At 43.8% G+C, this 18,214-nt stretch overlaps 8 non-coding genes across 8 annotated transcripts; 4 read left to right on the forward strand and 4 right to left on the reverse strand.

The window, feature by feature from the left end:
• Window positions 1-552: 552 nt before the first annotated feature.
• TRNAY-GUA (transfer RNA tyrosine (anticodon GUA)) lies at window positions 553-644 on the forward strand. Its single transcript is given in 2 exon segments — window positions 553-589; window positions 609-644. It is a non-coding gene; the product is annotated as a tRNA-Tyr (tRNA).
• Window positions 645-1,563: 919 nt separating this feature from the next.
• TRNAY-GUA (transfer RNA tyrosine (anticodon GUA)) lies at window positions 1,564-1,655 on the forward strand. Its single transcript is given in 2 exon segments — window positions 1,564-1,600; window positions 1,620-1,655. It is a non-coding gene; the product is annotated as a tRNA-Tyr (tRNA).
• A 1,110-nt stretch (window positions 1,656-2,765) lies between these two features.
• TRNAY-GUA (transfer RNA tyrosine (anticodon GUA)) lies at window positions 2,766-2,855 on the forward strand. Its single transcript is given in 2 exon segments — window positions 2,766-2,802; window positions 2,820-2,855. It is a non-coding gene; the product is annotated as a tRNA-Tyr (tRNA).
• A 1,586-nt stretch (window positions 2,856-4,441) lies between these two features.
• Window positions 4,442-4,513, forward strand: TRNAP-UGG (transfer RNA proline (anticodon UGG)). Its single transcript has one exon. It is a non-coding gene; the product is annotated as a tRNA-Pro (tRNA).
• Window positions 4,514-5,630: 1,117 nt separating this feature from the next.
• Window positions 5,631-5,720, reverse strand: TRNAY-GUA (transfer RNA tyrosine (anticodon GUA)). Its single transcript is given in 2 exon segments — window positions 5,631-5,666; window positions 5,684-5,720. It is a non-coding gene; the product is annotated as a tRNA-Tyr (tRNA).
• A 1,109-nt stretch (window positions 5,721-6,829) lies between these two features.
• Window positions 6,830-6,921, reverse strand: TRNAY-GUA (transfer RNA tyrosine (anticodon GUA)). Its single transcript is given in 2 exon segments — window positions 6,830-6,865; window positions 6,885-6,921. It is a non-coding gene; the product is annotated as a tRNA-Tyr (tRNA).
• A 919-nt stretch (window positions 6,922-7,840) lies between these two features.
• On the reverse strand, window positions 7,841-7,932 carry TRNAY-GUA (transfer RNA tyrosine (anticodon GUA)). Its single transcript is given in 2 exon segments — window positions 7,841-7,876; window positions 7,896-7,932. It is a non-coding gene; the product is annotated as a tRNA-Tyr (tRNA).
• Window positions 7,933-17,140: 9,208 nt separating this feature from the next.
• TRNAT-UGU (transfer RNA threonine (anticodon UGU)) lies at window positions 17,141-17,213 on the reverse strand. Its single transcript has one exon. It is a non-coding gene; the product is annotated as a tRNA-Thr (tRNA).
• Between the last annotated feature and the right edge of the window lie 1,001 nt (window positions 17,214-18,214).

Consider the following 18,214-nt stretch of genomic DNA (forward strand, 5'->3'; position numbering starts at 1 on the left):
CATTGTAATCTCTCTCACACAAGGCGCCCCCCACCCCCCTTTTTTGCAGCAAATAGTTCCGCTCTTGTGCCATGAGGGTCACCTGTCACTCATCTGCAACTTAGGGTGTGATCAAAAGAATCGTTTTAAAGGAAAGCCAGTTCGGAGCAAAAAGAGCAGGAACGAGGTGGGCAGTGAACTGGACACGGGGGTGGGGAGAAAGAAAAGCGTTGAGAAGGAAGGCGAGTGAACGAGCCGTGGTTTCTCCAAGCGCTTCGCAGAGGAGTCGAGGGCAGCGCAAAGACGGCGGGCAGAAGGAGTCGGGTGGTGGACGGCGCAGCGGGAATTGGAAGTGAAGCGTATGTTTGGGGGAAGAGCTGCACATAGACACCGTGGGCGTGGCGAGGGTGGCCATCGTTTCGAGTGCGGTTGGGAGCGGGTGGGAAACGTGCTCCTAGGCCTAGTGTGCCACATGGCATGATTTGCTTGGTTCTGAAGAAGGCAAGAGAAGATGTAGCGCCAAGCAGTGCCACTCCTTTAAAAAGAGACGTCCGCGATTTCGCTCTCGTGCGCCCTTCGATAGCTCAGTTGGTAGAGCGGAGGACTGTAGAGGCACGGTGTCCCTAGCTATCCTTAGGTCGCTGGTTCGACTCCGGCTCGAAGGAGGTGCCCTGTCTTTTGGACACGTCCCAAAGAAAGACGTCGCCTCACAAAAGGCGACTTTCTCAGCAACCACGGCTCTTCTTCTCAGCTGCCTGATGGGGAGACAGACACGGACAAACAAAGGCACCTTCCGGCAACGCTCAAGCGGCCCGCGCCTTTCCAAAACTTCCCAGAGAAAGCTCGACGAAGTCACGCTACCAAAAACAGAGAGCATCCCATCCCTCCTCCCTTGCCGCACCTTCTTTCTACCCCTGGACAACACCCCACAGCCACCAACCGCTTCCTTACGCTTCCCCAAACGGCTGACTAACTAACCTTTGACGCTTCGCACTGCTTGACCCTGAACTGCAGACTAACTAGTCTGCTCGAGCTCATCGAGGCAGGCTCAAGTGAGTCTTGCAGAAGGTGACTTGGAGGAGCTCCGAGACTGGGCTTCCACGTGAAAGCTGGGCCATGTTGGGCAACTAGGCTGATTTTAGAAAACTGGGAAAGCAAGCGCTCCGCTGGATGCGTGTTTTCCTCCTAAACCTCGACATACATATGTATTTGTACGCCCGCATTTTGGTAGCAATCAGGACCAAGACGTTTCCAGGCCAGTTGGAGTGTTGCCTTCTTAAAGATACTTGGAGACTCCATTGTTGAGTTGGGTCAACCTGTGGGCTCCAGCGCACAACTCCTCTGCACGTGCAAGAAATGCCCAAATATTTACGGAGAAAGAATGGAAGGGAGGGAGGCCGAGAGGGAAGACATAAGGAAAGAAGGCAGGGTTGGAAGAAGGGGGACGAGGAAGGATGGATTAAAGGAAAGGATGGCTTCTGTGGATGTATAGAAGAACGGAAGAAAAAACCAAATAGTTCCATTCCAGGACGGGCATTTCCCGCACTCTTCAAGTAGGCAGCGTACAGAGGTGGTAGCGTTCCCCCTTCGATAGCTCAGCTGGTAGAGCGGAGGACTGTAGAGGCAGAAAGTCTGTGGTCATCCTTAGGTCGCTGGTTCGATTCCGGCTCGAAGGAAGGGTTGTCGTTCTATTTTGACTTGAGCTTCAGAACCCCCGAACAAACCCACAGGACTCGCCAGACCCCTTAACAGAATAGTCCAGAGGACAACTGCCTGGGCGCCGCCAGCCTCATCTACCCAGGCGTCCCACAGATTTCCGAAACTTGAAGGAGAATCAAGCCACCGCAAACGTTACCCAGCTAGACAGTCTCAAATCCAACCCCGCGCCCTCATCCTCCCGACTCTTTGAGGAAGGGGTGAGCGAGGCGCTGACGAGCACTGAAGCCAAGCACATGGATGACATATAACACATACGCACTCTTCCAAGGAGAACAATCCCGTCCTGCCCCCAACTGTTCTTGCTGCCAACCCATCCCATTCTCCTTTCGGGGAATGTCTCTGACACTCTGGCGTGCACTACTCTGAAGAGCGACTTGATTGAATTCACATGAGCTTAGATACCTGTGCATAGAAGCGGCAGAGGACAGCGCTGGGATGGTTAAGACTTTTGTTTCCTCAAACAGTAAGTGGAGTGTAACAGCACGAGTTTGGTTTTCCGTTCCCTCGCAAGAAGTGAAGTGCTCCTTTCTGTCCATTCTGGCGAGTTCTACCTTAAATGAATAAAAAAGAAAAAGAGCAAGGATGATTCTGCTCACTCAACAGCAGAAAGGACTCTCTTCCGAAGGCAAACAAACACACAAACAAAACCCCAGCATCTGCAGAAATGCATCCAGGTTATCAAGTTCAGGGCAGAATGCGAGTTCTCACCGGCTAATTGCTCTCTGGTTTCCCCAAGTGCTTCTTCTCCGCATTAACCACAGGCACTTGGGTTCATTATGTCACAACCCAACATAGAGTCAGGCTAGGACCCTGGCCGCGGGAGGTAGGATGCGTAGGAACTCCTGAAAGACTTGACAGGAAAGAGGCGTTGGCAGAAGGGGGCGGAGAAGAGCGCATTTAGAGAAAGTAAGTTTCAAGAAAGAGTGTCTTTAAGGAAACTATTAGAGAAAGAATAGTTTGTCTGCATGCAGAAAAGAGTAGAAGAGGAAAAATCAACAGCTCCATTCCAGGACGGGCATTTCCCGCTCTTTTCACGTAGGCAGTGAGCAGGCTTAGTGGCATAGCTCCCTTCGATAGCTCAGCTGGTAGAGCGGAGGACTGTAGAGGGATAGTCTGTGGTCATCCTTAGGTCGCTGGTTCGATTCCGGCTCGAAGGAATTTTGACTTGCGAACCTCGCCCCCTGAACAAATCACAACGAGGCCCTTTCACAGAACCGGTGTGAGGATGAATTGGCTGCTCCCTGGTCCTTCTGCTACCTAGCTCTGCAGACACTTCCGGAACTCGCAGGGGAATGAAGACTTCCTGGAGATACGGACACCTATCGCCAGGGCTTCTCTTTCACCTTTCCTTTACGTCTCGACGCCTACAGAATCTTCCTGTCCTCCTAGATGGAGGAGGAAAACATGGGAGGTCTTGAGGAGGACTGAAGCAGGTTGAGCGCAACGCAGTCGCTTTCGCAGAGGGGGCAAATGGGTTGCAGGGAATTTAGAAGCATGGAGACGACACCTATGCAAAGACTGAGGTGATGGGTCTGAGTGACTCAACTCAAACGCGATGAATCTGGTGTATAACTGATATCATTGCTTGCCTTTTCGATGAATAGGGGCGGGGCGGGAGGGAAGGAGAGGATTTGGAAATCCAAATTGCTTGAAAAATGAATTTTTAAAGTAATCTTGGTTAATTAAGGAAAAAAAAGAAGCATGATGAGTCTTTGAAGGGGGTAATGACGTCCTCTGAAGAGTGGAAACCTCCAGCAAGTGCTGCAGCAGCTCAGCAATACGGCTAGCTCTGTCCCACGGTTTGAAGGTAGTGTTTTCTACCTCAGTGTTTTCTACCGTCAGTGTTGCACGTCCGGAAAACTGTTTAAAACAAACTCTGAACTTTCTGTCGTTGTTCATCCTTTTACCTGAATCATGACGTCGTGATCAAGGTACCAAGTGTTCTGCTGGAGCTGATCAGTCCAATAGTGCTACCAGGGCTCTACCACAAGTTGGGCAGCCCTCGAACATCTGGGTGTCCTTAAATCTCCAGGGTAATCCAGTAACTTACTCAAGTTCAGAAAAAACACTCATTGCCTCATGGTGACAGACTGAAATCATCCTGGAAAGGATAGTCAAATGGCAGAGAATGAATGGGGGTTCAGGCAGGCTGGATGGAAGGGGGAGAGGGAGACCAAAAGAGGGTGTAGGGTAAAAAGAAGCGAGAGTCTGATTCATTACTTGAAGCAACAAGGATCAAAGTAGGTTAGGTTTCGGTAGATTTTAAGCCTGTACTATTTATCTCTATGTTGATGGAGGGAGTGAAGAAGACTCGTGAGAGTTATCTAATAATCTTTGTGATCGGAGTAGAGGTAGAGATAGTTGAGGGAAAAGCGTGTAAGCTTGGCTGACCTAGTGGTATTAAGGGTGGGAGCTGCTCTTGTCCCTTTATAACAGTTAGAGATGCCAGATTTGCTAAGCGCCTGTTTCCAGGGTAAGAGACTGCAAGGTTGTAGAGAGAAAGCGTCCAGGGTCCTAATGTCCGTGCTGTAGAAGTCTGGCTGTGCGTTTATGTCTTTTTCCAAATGGGAGCGATGGTGAAGTGTGCCTGGTGGTCTGCAGGAGGTGTGGAAAGGTGAGTTAAGTTGGATGGAAGAATAATGGAAAAGGAGAGAAAAAAATAATTTTGAAGAACTCTTACTGTGTGAAGACTCTTCAAAAACAAAGTCCCTCAAAAGGCTAGGTTAGTCATCTTAAGCTATCTGGCTCGTTGGTCTAGGGGTATGATTCTCGCTTTGGGTGCGAGAGGTCCCGGGTTCAAATCCCGGACGAGCCCACGGTTTTTATGACGTCCGGATATTTCTTCAGCTAGGCTACTCTGCAGGAAGACTCTCCAGCTTTCCGCCAGACGAGTTGCCCAGAAAGAGCTTACTTAGCGGGACGGACAAGACGGAAAGGATTTATTAAAGTCTCATTCTATAGCTTCCCCTTTGGTTTTAAAATCCTGAAACACGAAAGGTAGAATTCTCCTTGAACTTGGTGGTGCTTTTCAAATAGAGCTAGTAAGTAGGCTGTACCTTTCCATTTTGGCAACCTTTTCCTGCCTTCCAACGGTATTTCCATCTGGCCTCCACTCAACTGGGTAACAGACTGAAATGTTGAGTTTGCTACAGCCTAAAACAGAGCCCAGTTCTGCTCAGGCTATGACTTGACTCGCTCATAATCCACCCTTTTACCATTCTATCATTTTTCCTCGAAGATCATTGCAATCCAAATGTATAAAAAACGGACTATTTGTGCCCAACTTGTGGTAGAGCCCTGCTAGCACTACTGGACTGATCAGCTGCGGCACTTGCTGGAGGTTTCCACTCTTCAGAGGACGTCATTACCCCCTTCAAAGACTCATCATGCTTCTTTTTTTTCCTTAATTAACCAAGATTACTTTAAAAATTCATTTTTCAAGCAATTTGGATTTCCAAATCCTCTCCTTCCCTCCCGCCCCGCCCCTATTCATCGAAAAGGCAAGCAATGATATCAGTTATACACCAGATTCATCGCGTTTGAGTTGAGTCACTCAGACCCATCACCTCAGTCTTTGCATAGGTGTCGTCTCCATGCTTCTAAATTCCCTGCAACCCATTTGCCCCCTCTGCGAAAGCGACTGCGTTGCGCTCAACCTGCTTCAGTCCTCCTCAAGACCTCCCATGTTTTCCTCCTCCATCTAGGAGGACAGGAAGATTCTGTAGGCGTCGAGACGTAAAGGAAAGGTGAAAGAGAAGCCCTGGCGATAGGTGTCCGTATCTCCAGGAAGTCTTCATTCCCCTGCGAGTTCCGGAAGTGTCTGCAGAGCTAGGTAGCAGAAGGACCAGGGAGCAGCCAATTCATCCTCACACCGGTTCTGTGAAAGGGCCTCGTTGTGATTTGTTCAGGGGGCGAGGTTCGCAAGTCAAAATTCCTTCGAGCCGGAATCGAACCAGCGACCTAAGGATGACCACAGACTATCCCTCTACAGTCCTCCGCTCTACCAGCTGAGCTATCGAAGGGAGCTATGCCACTAAGCCTGCTCACTGCCTACGTGAAAAGAGCGGGAAATGCCCGTCCTGGAATGGAGCTGTTGATTTTTCCTCTTCTACTCTTTTCTGCATGCAGACAAACTATTCTTTCTCTAATAGTTTCCTTAAAGACACTCTTTCTTGAAACTTACTTTCTCTAAATGCGCTCTTCTCCGCCCCCTTCTGCCAACGCCTCTTTCCTGTCAAGTCTTTCAGGAGTTCCTACGCATCCTACCTCCCGCGGCCAGGGTCCTAGCCTGACTCTATGTTGGGTTGTGACATAATGAACCCAAGTGCCTGTGGTTAATGCGGAGAAGAAGCACTTGGGGAAACCAGAGAGCAATTAGCCGGTGAGAACTCGCATTCTGCCCTGAACTTGATAACCTGGATGCATTTCTGCAGATGCTGGGGTTTTGTTTGTGTGTTTGTTTGCCTTCGGAAGAGAGTCCTTTCTGCTGTTGAGTGAGCAGAATCATCCTTGCTCTTTTTCTTTTTTATTCATTTAAGGTAGAACTCGCCAGAATGGACAGAAAGGAGCACTTCACTTCTTGCGAGGGAACGGAAAACCAAACTCGTGCTGTTACACTCCACTTACTGTTTGAGGAAACAAAAGTCTTAACCATCCCAGCGCTGTCCTCTGCCGCTTCTATGCACAGGTATCTAAGCTCATGTGAATTCAATCAAGTCGCTCTTCAGAGTAGTGCACGCCAGAGTGTCAGAGACATTCCCCGAAAGGAGAATGGGATGGGTTGGCAGCAAGAACAGTTGGGGGCAGGACGGGATTGTTCTCCTTGGAAGAGTGCGTATGTGTTATATGTCATCCATGTGCTTGGCTTCAGTGCTCGTCAGCGCCTCGCTCACCCCTTCCTCAAAGAGTCGGGAGGATGAGGGCGCGGGGTTGGATTTGAGACTGTCTAGCTGGGTAACGTTTGCGGTGGCTTGATTCTCCTTCAAGTTTCGGAAATCTGTGGGACGCTGGGTAGATGAGGCTGGCGGCGCCCAGGCAGTTGTCCTCTGGACTATTCTGTTAAGGGGTCTGGCGAGTCCTGTGGGTTTGTTCGGGGGTTCTGAAGCTCAAGTCAAAATAGAACGACAACCCTTCCTTCGAGCCGGAATCGAACCAGCGACCTAAGGATGACCACAGACTTTCTGCCTCTACAGTCCTCCGCTCTACCAGCTGAGCTATCGAAGGGGGAACGCTACCACCTCTGTACGCTGCCTACTTGAAGAGTGCGGGAAATGCCCGTCCTGGAATGGAACTATTTGGTTTTTTCTTCCGTTCTTCTATACATCCACAGAAGCCATCCTTTCCTTTAATCCATCCTTCCTCGTCCCCCTTCTTCCAACCCTGCCTTCTTTCCTTATGTCTTCCCTCTCGGCCTCCCTCCCTTCCATTCTTTCTCCGTAAATATTTGGGCATTTCTTGCACGTGCAGAGGAGTTGTGCGCTGGAGCCCACAGGTTGACCCAACTCAACAATGGAGTCTCCAAGTATCTTTAAGAAGGCAACACTCCAACTGGCCTGGAAACGTCTTGGTCCTGATTGCTACCAAAATGCGGGCGTACAAATACATATGTATGTCGAGGTTTAGGAGGAAAACACGCATCCAGCGGAGCGCTTGCTTTCCCAGTTTTCTAAAATCAGCCTAGTTGCCCAACATGGCCCAGCTTTCACGTGGAAGCCCAGTCTCGGAGCTCCTCCAAGTCACCTTCTGCAAGACTCACTTGAGCCTGCCTCGATGAGCTCGAGCAGACTAGTTAGTCTGCAGTTCAGGGTCAAGCAGTGCGAAGCGTCAAAGGTTAGTTAGTCAGCCGTTTGGGGAAGCGTAAGGAAGCGGTTGGTGGCTGTGGGGTGTTGTCCAGGGGTAGAAAGAAGGTGCGGCAAGGGAGGAGGGATGGGATGCTCTCTGTTTTTGGTAGCGTGACTTCGTCGAGCTTTCTCTGGGAAGTTTTGGAAAGGCGCGGGCCGCTTGAGCGTTGCCGGAAGGTGCCTTTGTTTGTCCGTGTCTGTCTCCCCATCAGGCAGCTGAGAAGAAGAGCCGTGGTTGCTGAGAAAGTCGCCTTTTGTGAGGCGACGTCTTTCTTTGGGACGTGTCCAAAAGACAGGGCACCTCCTTCGAGCCGGAGTCGAACCAGCGACCTAAGGATAGCTAGGGACACCGTGCCTCTACAGTCCTCCGCTCTACCAACTGAGCTATCGAAGGGCGCACGAGAGCGAAATCGCGGACGTCTCTTTTTAAAGGAGTGGCACTGCTTGGCGCTACATCTTCTCTTGCCTTCTTCAGAACCAAGCAAATCATGCCATGTGGCACACTAGGCCTAGGAGCACGTTTCCCACCCGCTCCCAACCGCACTCGAAACGATGGCCACCCTCGCCACGCCCACGGTGTCTATGTGCAGCTCTTCCCCCAAACATACGCTTCACTTCCAATTCCCGCTGCGCCGTCCACCACCCGACTCCTTCTGCCCGCCGTCTTTGCGCTGCCCTCGACTCCTCTGCGAAGCGCTTGGAGAAACCACGGCTCGTTCACTCGCCTTCCTTCTCAACGCTTTTCTTTCTCCCCACCCCCGTGTCCAGTTCACTGCCCACCTCGTTCCTGCTCTTTTTGCTCCGAACTGGCTTTCCTTTAAAACGATTCTTTTGATCACACCCTAAGTTGCAGATGAGTGACAGGTGACCCTCATGGCACAAGAGCGGAACTATTTGCTGCAAAAAAGGGGGGTGGGGGGCGCCTTGTGTGAGAGAGATTACAATGAGGTTTCCCGTGCTTGAGGCTCTCATTTTTTGAGCACGGTTTCATTTTTGTCTTTGTATCCCCGGCACCCGGCACAGGGACTGGCACCTATTAGCACAAGACACGGACTTTAATGATGCTTGCTGAATGAACGAACCTATATCGAACTGACGAGTGAACGAAGCAGTGGAGGCACGCCCAGCTCAAGAGCTGCTGGGTCATTTGCAAAATCAGAGACGTGATTCCTGGCATGTGGGTGTTCCAGCCCCTTAACTTTTAGCATCGTCCCAGATGGCTCCTTTCGCCCACGTTCAGGTTTCGGGATCCCAAATTTCCACTTGGAGAAAGGTAGCATTCTTCTTCATATGTATAATAGTTTGGATGGGAGCTGCATATTCTAGCTACAGCTCTATCCAGCCCTCCCTCTTCAGCTGGGAAAGCACGGGATAGTAAAGAAGTCTTTGGGTAGGACTGTTGGCCTGAGAATCATTTCCCTTTGGAAAGAGTGCTGTAATTGTGACAGCCATGTTGGGTAGGGATAGCAATTGGGAGGGATAAGGATACAGGATGAGAGGAACCTAGTATTTCATTGCCCTGGCCCTTTTAGGCTGAGGCCTTTTCAGGTATTCACTTAGAGTGAGGTATTCCCCCATTCATTCTTTAAGGGTTTCCCATTGCACCTGGGCGATCTCCAGTCATCCTGATGAATATCTGGTCACTGAATCCAGATGGCTCTGCTGGAGAAAGTGAGACTGGTGGCCTTGCACAGCCCTCACTCACTAAAATCAAAGTCAACTGCAAACCATGTCATCATATCCCTGATGTCGTGGTCCTCTTCAAAAACAAGGGACAAACAAAGCCTTTGAGTAGATAGAACTGTCTGAATGCGGACCCAGCCAACTCAGGGTCCTGAGTTACTCAGGGTCCTGCAACTCATCCTCCCCTTCTTCTTCTCCTTCTCTCCAAAGGAAGGTAAATTTTGCTGGCTAGAAGCTGCACAGTTAACGTGGAATATACTGACTAGGTTTCTTTCTCTTCTCTTCTCCTCTTTTCTCTTCTCTTCTCTCCTCCTCTCCTCTTTTCTGTTCTCCTCTCTTCTTCTTTTCTTTCTTGAAGTTTATACTGCTTTTATACTCAGAAGCAAACAGAGCTAGAAAGCTTACAAACAAAAGGATCTACAGTAAGCAAACTTTTAATATTTTAACCTACTAAAGCGTATTTTAATATACTAAACATGAGTAAGAGATAAGAATGACAGCCCAGGTTGGTCAGTTCTTTAAGTCCTTAGTGGCTGCATTCATAAGGCTCTCTAGATTTTTTGTTTACATATGTATCCCCAACCCGTTCTTCTGGGAATGGAGGCCTAGTATGAAAACTGACGTATTTTGGAGGTAATTTTGTATCTCTACACACTTACATCAATAAAATAGAGAAAGAGGACATCAGTAAATTGAGCATGCAACTGAGAAAAGCTAGAAAAAACTGAAATCTGCAATTAAACACCAAATTGGACATCTTGAAAATCAAAGGAGAGATTACTAAAACTGGAAGTAAGAAAATCATTGAAGTAATAGACAAAACTAGAGATTGGTTTCATGGAGACAAGGAAACAAAAAATAACAGGATGCTATTGGTTAATTTGGTGTTTTAGAAAAAGAAGAAAACCAAATTACAAGTATCAAAAATAAAAAGAGTTAATTCTCCACCAAAGAAGGGAAAATGAAACCAATTGTTAGGTGATATTTTGTCCAGTTATAGGTCAATAAATCTTACAATCTAAGGGAAATGGATGAATGTTTACAAAAATATAAATTGCCCAGATTAACAGAAGAGGAAATAAAGTATTTAAATAATCCTTTCTTAGAAAAAAGAAATTCAACAATTCATAAATGAGTTCCCTAAGAAAAAAATCCCCAGGACCAGATGGATTCACAAATAAATTCTACCAATTATTTAAAGAACTTCTGTTACTTCTGCTTTGACATTAAAGCCTTTCACGGTGTGAATCACAACAAAATGTGGCAAGTCTTCAAAGAGATGGGAGTACTAAATCATCTTACTTGTCTCATGAGGAACCTATAATGTAGGCCAAGAAACAACAGTTAGAACTAAACGTGGATTGGTTTAAGATTGAAAAAGTAATATAGCAAGGTTGTATATTTTCATTTTATTTATTTAACTTATATGCAGAATACATCATGCAAAATGCCAGGTTGGATGAATCAAAAGCTGAAATTGAGGTCACTGGGAGAAATATTAACAATTTCAGATATGCAGATGATACCACTATGAGGGCAGAAAATGAAGAGGAATTAAGAAGCCTCCTTATGAGAGTGAAAGAGGAGACTGTAAAAGCTGGCTTGAAGCTTAATAAAACTAAGATCCTGACAACCAGCCCCATCACTTTGTGGCAAACAGAGGGAGAAGAAATGGAAACAGTGTCAGATTTTATGTTCTTGGGCTTAAAGATCACTTCAGATGGAGGTTGGAGTCATGTAATAAAAAGATGCTTGCTCTTTGGAAGAAAGGCTATGGCAAATCTAGACAGCATACTAAAAAAAGCAGAGGCATCACCTTGCTGACAAAGGTCTATATAGTCAAAGCTATGCTTTTTTCCAGTAGCAATGTATGACTGTAACAGCTGGACTATAAGGAAACCTGAGTGCTGCAGAATTGATGCTTTCAAATTGTGGTGCTGTAGAAGACTTTTGAGAATCCCTTGAACAGCAAGGTCAAATCAGTCAAAACTTAAAGAAATTAATTCAAAGTATTCACTGGAAGGTCAAATACTGAAGCTGAAGTTTAAGTACTTTGGCCACATAAAGAGAAGACAGGATTCATTGGAAAAGATGCTGGTCTGGGGAAAGACTGAAGACAAAAGGAAACAGGGATGGTAGCAGATGAGATGGACAAATTCTATCATGGAAACAATGAAATGAACTTGGACAGACTTTAAGAGATAGTGGAGGATAGAAGGGCCTGGCATCTTATCGTCCACGTGGTCATAAAGTGTCAGACACACCTGAACAACTGAAAAACAACAACAAAATTTAAAGAACAATTGATTCTGACACCATATAAACTTAGAAAAAATACACAAATAAGGAGTCTACCAAATTCTTTTTACAGCACAAATATGGTACAGATAACTAAAACAGGAAAAGCAAAAATATACAAAGAAAACTATAGACAAATTTCCCTAATGACTATTGATGCAAAAAAAAATTTAAATAAAATACCAGCAAGATTACAGCAACATATCAGAAAGATCATACACTATGACCAGGAATTTATACCAGGAACGAGGAATGGCTCAATATTAGGAATATCATCAGCATAATTGACCACATCAGTAATAAAACCAATAAAGATCATATAATCATCTCAATGGATACAGAAAAAACATTTGGCAAAATACAACACTTATTCTTTTTAAGAACACTAGACAAAAACCATAGGAATAAACTGAGGTTTTCTTAAAATGATAAGTCTATCTAAAACCATCAGCAAACAGTATCTGTAACGTTTATAATGTCTATAAGGTAAGCTAAAAGCCTTTCCAATAAGATCAGGGGTGAAGAACAATGGTAATTCTCACTACTATTATTCAATGTTCTTCTAGAAATGCTAGTTATAGCAATAAGACAAGAAAAAAATTGAAGCAATTAGAATATACAATGAGGAAACAAAACTATCACTCTTTGTAGGTGGTATGATGATGGCGTATTTAAAGAATCCTAGAGAATGAACTAAAAACCAGTTGAAATAACTAACAATTTCAGCAAAGTTGCAGGATGTAAAATAAGCCCACATAAATCATCAGCACTTTTATATACCACCAACAAAACCCACCGGGAGGAGACAGAAGGAGACAATCCAGTTAAAATAACTGCAGACAATATAAAATACTTGGGAGTCTACCTGCCAAGACAAACTAGGAATTATGTGAACACAATTACAAAACACTTTTGACATAAAGCCAATTCTAAACACTTTGAGAAATAACAATGATCATATATTAATATTAGTATAATTAAATGTTAATTGCTCATGGGTAGGCTGAGTCAATATAAAAAAAATGGCAGTTCTACCCAAATTAATTTACTTCTTTAGTGCCTGTAAGGGCAAGCAAAGTAGGATCTTTTACTGTTTTTGTTTTAGTATAATCAAGTGCCTCTGATGGAATCTTGCCTTTATCAATCAAGAGCCTTTACTAGGAGTAAAGTTCAGAAACAAGAGTTTCTTTAACTAGAAACAGTATGTGCGTTTGTATTATTAATGTGATTAAGGATCTTCCCCACCCATTAATGGGCCTGCCCATCAAGGGGAGTTTGATTAGGGAAGATTTGTAAGAATGACTACACCTTTTGTTAATGAGGCACTAGTTCCCAAGGGTTGGGATGCCCTCTGGCTCTAAAAAAGGTATAAATATGCTGAGGGTTTTACTTACTTACCGGGGCTTACTGACTGGAATTGTTTGTTTGGTCAGATGAGGATTCTGGGAAGCAACTAAAGGAGTCCCCCCCCCCCCCCCCCCTCCGCCCCCACCTTGAAAACTCAGATATCAGTGCTTCCCTCTCTGGTAACTATGGTCAGACAGTAGGGCCTGTCTGTTGAATTCAAAGAGAGGAAGCCATGTCTGTTGATCTTTGCTTTCTCTGTATTTTCTATGAAGTTCAGGGAGCTGACTGCCCTGAACTAGGTGAATGATATATGTACTTGGTTAAAGGAATGATACATGTGCTTGATTAAAGTGATTGTTAACCTCTCAAAAGTTGCCTTTTCTTTTAGAGAAGCAGATCAAAGAACCTATGATTGCATGCTCCTCTGTATGCTGAGGTGCTTACTGATACAGTGCCATGCCAAACTACCAAAAATTATTTTAGAGAGGTAGAAAAATAATAATAAAATTCATCTGGAAGAACAAAAAGTCAAGAATATCAAGGAAATCAATGAGAAAAAAATGTGAAGGAAAGTGTCCTACCAGTACCAGATGTCAAACTGTATTAGAAAGCAGTAATCACCAAAACAATGTGGTACTGTCTAATATATAGAGTAGTAGATCAGTGGAATAGATTAGGTACACAATACACAGTAGTAAATGACCATAGCAATCTAGTCTTTGATAAATACAATGACCTAGTATTTTGGGATAAGAAATCACTATTTGACAAAACTTGTGGGGAAAACTGGAGAGAGGTTTGGTAGAAACTAGATATAGACCAACATCTCATGCTATCTACCAAGATAGGATTAAAATGGGTACATGATATAGACATAAAGACGTAAAAGGTGATACCATGGGCAAATTAGGGGAGCAAGAAATATTTTACCTGTCAGATTTATGAATAAGGGAAGAATTCATGACCAAACAAGAGATAGAGAGCATTATAGAATGTACAATGGACAATTTTGATTACAGCAAATTACAATGCTTTTGCACAAACAAAAGGAATGGAGCCCAATTTAGAAGGAAACCAGGAAACTGGAGAAATATTTTTTATAGTAAGTTTCTCTGATGACAACCTTCTTTCTCAAATAGGTAGAGAACTGAATCAAATTTATAAGATGAGTCAATTGACAGTCAATGAATATGAAAAGACAGTTTTCAAAAGAAATCCAGACTATCTATAGTCATATAAAGTATTTTAAATCACCATCGACTAGAAAAATATAAATTAAAACAACTTTGAGACACCACCTCATACGTATTATGTTGGCTGATGTGGTTTGTCCTTCCTTCTCGAAGAGAACCATGACATCAGGCAAATGATGCCATGACTTGCAAATGAATTGGATTTAAGTGAGGGAGGGCTGTGCAAAGTCACCGGCTTTACTTTCTCTTCCAGAGCCATCTGAGTTCAGTGGCCAGATATAGATCAGGAGGACTGGATGCAGTGGGAAATCTTAGCCCTTTTAAGGTAAGATCTTTTCAAGTACTCAACATGACTGAGGTATAGCCCATTCAGTAATTAGGGCTGTTTGAGAAGAGAACCAAGGAGTGGCCCTTTAATCAAACTGGAGAAAAAGACCCTCAAGATTTCTGACCAAAGGAAAAACAATTACTATTTGCCTCTGCTATGAGCTATCACGACTCAAAAAATAACCATTAAGTAGTGCTTGGGCAGGGACCTATTGTTGTCTAATCAATGAGAGCCAGAGTGAATTGGATTTAAGGCATGACAGAAAAGGAAAATGACAAATGTTGGAGGAAATGCAGAAAAATAGGGACACTAGCGCATTGTTAATGAAATTGTGAATGAATCCAACCATTCTGGAGAGAAATTTGGAATTATGTACAAAGGACTGTAAAACCATGTGTACCCTTTGACCCAGCAATACTACTACTAGGTTTGTACCCCAAAGAGACCCAAGAAAAAGGAAAAATACACACACACATATGTACACATACACAAATATTTATAGCAGCTCTTTTTGTGGTAGCAAACAATTCAAAATTGAGGGAATGCCCATCATTTGGGGAATAGTTGAAGAAGTTGTGGTATATAATTATGGTGGAATACTATCATGCTAAGGATGAGCAGGATGTTTTCAGAAAAACCTAAGCAAAAGTTACATGAACTGATGCAACGTGATGTGAGCAGAACCAGGAGAACATTTTACACAGTAACTAAAATATTGTAAGATGATCGATTGTGAATGATTTAGCTATTCCCAACATACCAAATATCTAAGACAATTCTGAGGGACTTGTGATGAAAAATGCTGTCTAACTCCAGAGAAACGATTGATGGAGTCTGAATGCAGGTTGAAGCATAATTGAAAAAGAAAACTTTATTACTCTTGGGTTTTTTTGGGGGGAGGGAGTCTTTTTTCTTTTGTAATATGGTTAATATGGAAATGTTTTGCATGACTACATGTATAATCAACATCAAATTGTTTACCTTCTCAAGGTGAAGGGAAAGGAGGAAGGGCATCTGGAACTCAAAATTTCAAAAATGCTAAAAAAATTTGTTTACATGTAATTGAGAAAAATAAAATAAAAACTAACCAGGAATTTAAAAAAAAAATTCAATGGGGAAAAAAATTAAGGGAAATAAGAGAATCTGGTTAGCTGAGAGAAAAATCCTTGAGTAAAATATCATTAATAAAAGTTAATTGGCCAAGATACACAGAGAACTGAAAAAAATACCAATAATCCACACTAGATAAGTTAGCAAAAGATATGGACAATTTTCAAGAGAAAAAAATTAAATTATAAACATCAACAAGAAAGTATACTTCAAACCACCAATAGCAATCGAAATATAATTTTAAAAAATCATTTCACCTTTTATCCAGAAATTTGGCAAACATTATAAAAATGAAAATATCCAATTATAAAAGTTCTATGGAAAGATAGACATTTTAATGTACTACTCATGGAGCAGTAAATTGGTCCTATCATTTTGGATAAAAGTTTGGAATTATACAAGAAGTCACTAACCCCTCCATATTCTTTGACCTAATAATCCCTCTATAAGGCATAATCTGCACACACAAGGAAGTCAAAGGCAGAAAGAAAGTTCCAATATATACCAAAATATTTACAGCGATCTTTTGTGGGGTGGGAGGTGATGAAAGGAGTTGAACATACCATTGCACAATGACCAGTGAATTGCCAGGGGAAGTGTGGTATATACTGAATAGGGTATCTTTTTTTGGACATTCCAATAAATGAATTTCTCTTTAGCCTAGTTGATAGAATTGAAGAAAATAAAAGGTAGGTTAAAAAGGTAACGGTATTTGTGCCTCAGGAAAAAATGAATAAGGGGTAACACTTTATTCCCCTTTCATTATGAATGAAGTGCCCTAATCAGCACTGATGGAAATTGAAGACAGCTAGCCAGTGATAGGTCAAGGACTCATAGTGCCCTTAGTGGTCCTTTAAAGACACTCTACTATAGATTTTCTAGAGTCAGTCTGAGGATTGTGAGGTATGCATAAGACCATCAGAAATGCTAAACATAGGGGGAGAAGCATGAGGACACCAGTCAGACACATGACACTCACTAGCTGTGTGACCGTGGACAAGTCAGTTAACCTCAATTCCTCATCCTGGGTCATCTCTAGTCATCCTGAGGAATATCTGGTCACTGGATTCAGATGACTCTGGAGGAGAAGCGAGTATGGTGACCTGCACAGCCCTCCCTCATTCAAAACAAAGTCAAGTGCAAGTCGTGTCATTATTTCTCTGATGACATGGTCTTCTTCGGCAACGAAGCACGAATACACACACTATGTGACAGAAGTGGCTAGACGTATTCACTAAGTATGAATCTCTACTAGTATGTGCCCCTTCTTCTCATTGATGCCACGTGTAGTTCTCACTAGGGTGCCATGGTGGTCCGATGGTCCAGGAGATAGTACTTCTTGTATCTATCATGTCTCGGCAAAGTCTAGTCTTCTGAAGGGTCTAACTTTTGAAAACACTTCCTATAAGGTACTGCTCAAATAGGAAGACAATACCTCGGAAAATCAACGAAGGCAGAGTTCAGGAAGACTATCACCTCGTTTCAAAAAGCAATAGAATCACCACTTTACTTCAGGTATCAGGGTGACATTTATCTGCAAAAGCAGTGTAATTACACCGGGACGAGGGGGCGGGGGCGGGGGCCGTGGTTGATTTGAATTTCTATGGAAAGAAACGGGAATGAAAGCAAAAAGTGGAGACGAAAGGCCCCAGCGAGATTTGAACTCGCGACCCCTGGTTTACAAGACCAGTGCTCTAACCCCTGAGCTATGGAGCCCATGTAATCTGCCTTTTTTTCACAACAGAATTCCAGGAACGTTGAATTTTTCTACGCTTTCTTATTATTACGAATCCACCTGCTATTTCAAGTTTTGTTTGGCTCTGAAGTGTAAGTATAAAAACTGGGGTCCATTAGTTTCCTTGCACTCAAAAACAATCCATAGCCGGGTGAAGCGCCGAAAACTACGAATAGTAAGTAGCATTTCATAATTGAATTAGAAATCAACCAGGAACCTATTACATTCATAAGGCTCACTTGGAACCACCCTTTTCACGTGGCAACCTCCGCTGCAAGATCTGAACTAGGTTTCCTCTTTTCACCGTGGTTTGTCTCCTTCCCTAACTCAGAATGTTTGCTAGGGATAAAAATTTGGCCGGAGTTAGACAAACTTTTCTTCATACAGACTGAAGTGTCTAGTAGGGATCCAGAATTTGTAGAAAGATGCTATCAAAAATCCAGAAGAGATCCTATCTGATGGATGAAAAGGATTCCAAGAAGTATGTATTTGAGAATGAACAAGAGCCTGACTGTGGTTTCCAGATATGACAGAGCCTTTCAGCACTTTCGGTGAGGGTGGAACTAGTACTATCACCAATCAGCGTTTCTGGCTGGAATGACTCCTCTCTCTGTATATGACTGTCCTTGGGCTTTGCTTCTGTCACTACTGGCTATGCCTGCGTTCAGGGTCTGAACAGCTCGGTGCTCAGCCAGGTTGGTACTTTGGTATTAGCTACTGATGCACTTACATGGAGACAGTATTTTGGCCATGAGCACTTTCTAACTGTTCAGTCTTTTCCTTCTTCCTTTTTCATTTTTCCTGCAGTATGGCTATGAGATTGACTTTGCAGGAAAAAAAAAAGTTTGTTTTTTTTCAAATAAATAAATCTTGGTAGTGATCGGGAATTGAAGTCAAGGTGTTTGAGAAGAAGCCTGTAAGCTTGGCTGTACCTGGGCTTAGGGTGGGTGCAGCTGGTTTTTGCTGTAGCTCGTGTTTCCAG

Source organism: Notamacropus eugenii, chromosome 7, assembly GCF_028372415.1.
Source record: "Notamacropus eugenii isolate mMacEug1 chromosome 7, mMacEug1.pri_v2, whole genome shotgun sequence".
NCBI lineage: Eukaryota > Metazoa > Chordata > Mammalia > Diprotodontia > Macropodidae > Notamacropus > Notamacropus eugenii.